General features: G+C 37.7%; 1 long non-coding RNA gene across 1 annotated transcript; it reads left to right on the top strand.

Moving 5' to 3' along the window:
- Positions 1–289: 289 nt before the first annotated feature.
- Positions 290–1,537, top strand: LOC149200664 (uncharacterized). Its single transcript, XR_016253380.1, has 4 exons — positions 290–463; positions 576–645; positions 754–926; positions 1,129–1,537. It is a non-coding gene; the product is annotated as an uncharacterized LOC149200664 (long non-coding RNA).
- Positions 1,538–1,871: the final 334 nt, after the last annotated feature.

Below are 1,871 nucleotides of genomic sequence, written 5' to 3'. Positions count from 1 at the left end.
CATAGTTTCAATCACCTAAGGAGAGGCACTAGGGGTTATTTATGGTCGCATTATGAATATTTATACATTTCAAAGTCGTAGGACTTATCTTTATGTATGTTGCATTTAACATTTCAATTTGGTGGGACGGTACACACCACTCTCGCTCTCCCACCTCACTGCATCCATGTGATTGGAGGAGGGCATTCATGTGATGCGCTCAAGCCTTGTCTTGATTTGTGTTCAATGGTGGCGATTGATTTGCTAAGAATTCAACAATTGAATGAGCCTATGCAAACCCTAAACCTCCTTTACCCTAACCCCATTTCTATTCGGGCATAGTTGCTTCCGTATTCAGGGTTTGTAGGCTAGCAGAGTACCTTTGCTTAGATCCTGAAGGAGCCTAGCCTGTAACACCCACACTCTTCATGTGTTGTCATTTGGTGCAACCACAACCCCTTTTGGCATGTTCTGCCACTCATAAGTAGCTCCCTCCCTAATCATTGGTCTGATATACGCATATTTATGCAGTTCACAAGTTTCTCTATGAAACCCACATGTTTTTTTTTAAGTTAAGAGTTATTGTGAATGTGCAGGGCGACATTTCCTGGGGAGGTTCTTTTTTTTCCATTGTGGCATAAGGTTGGGCATGATGTGCCGCTCCAGGTAGGGTAATTTCCTTGTCGTGCACTGGTCCTTTGTTTTTTAAAGAAAATCTATACTGGTTGCATCCATTGTTAATCATATTTGAGTTTCTCTGTACTCTGGGTGCAGCTCATAATATTTTTCAGGATCTGTAAGGTGTGAAAGTTTGTGGCCACTTCACTGCATATTTTATGCACTGGGTTCCACAAATTTGAGATGAGTTTTGCACTGGCCATCCCTAGGTAGCCAGTTGCTCCTTGTATCTCGGTGATTTCGCTCAAAAAGTTATTCTCAGTACAATGGTTTGATACTGACCTCATCTTTTTCCTCACTTTGTTCATGACTAGCACCAGAATAGGGCTCTATCTTCACTTTCTTTTACTTCCAGCAAGTAAATTTGTTCTGTCTCAATTTATATACTTCAGTGGTTATTCAATTAGCAGGCAGTATTTATTCTAATTATGGATCGTTGTTTTCTATTTGTATTTTTCTTTTGAACTACAGGTACCCAAAAACTCTTTAAACTAGGTTCACATTCGTGGCTCACAGTGTTCCACTCACCTGTTAATTAGTTTCAATTTGTGTCATTCTCCAAGTTGGTTGAACTCCTCCATTTCAATGGGTCTTGGATGTTGAGGAATACTATGTTTTTTTTTTTTTGAATTAGTTGTCTGTAAGTTGGGTCAATGATTCTGTTGACCGCCCTCATGGCCAGGCGTTGGGCCACAGCGTACATTGTGGAAATTTTCCTAGTTTAAGTTTTTCCTTTACATTTAAAATAGTGGTTTATAACCGGCCTCTGTTTGTAATTTGGCACTGCAAATTTTATACTTCATGTTCTACTCTATATAGTGGTTTAGCTGAATACTTAATTTCATAAAGGTAGAGTACAGGTCCTTGGCATTGTATTTATTTTTCGACAAGTTTATATATGTGTGTGTGTGTGTGTGTGTGTAACTCCTTCATTTACATATGTTCATGGTTGTTTAAACGATTTTAGCATTAATGTAATTTATTTCCTTTTGTGCTCTATCTCTAATTTCATGGTGTTGGGTAGTTTAAACGATATCGAAATTAATGTAATTTATTTCCTTTCATGGTTTATCACTACTTTTGGTATTGTGTTCATTGGAGTTATTCTCTTTCCTTGATATTAAACTCAGAATAATTTACTTGACATGTCATTCTACGTCACTATTATCTTAACATTTTTTAATTTCCTAAACTGTCGCTAGTAATGGGAAAGA

This window comes from Pinus tabuliformis, chromosome 2_1, assembly GCF_031772625.1.
Source record: "Pinus tabuliformis cultivar Carrire ecotype Pingquan chromosome 2_1, CPIR1, whole genome shotgun sequence".
NCBI lineage: Eukaryota > Viridiplantae > Streptophyta > Pinopsida > Pinales > Pinaceae > Pinus > Pinus tabuliformis.
The sequence above is the reverse complement of the archived record's forward strand: the minus strand, read 5'-3'. Positions and strand labels throughout refer to the sequence as shown.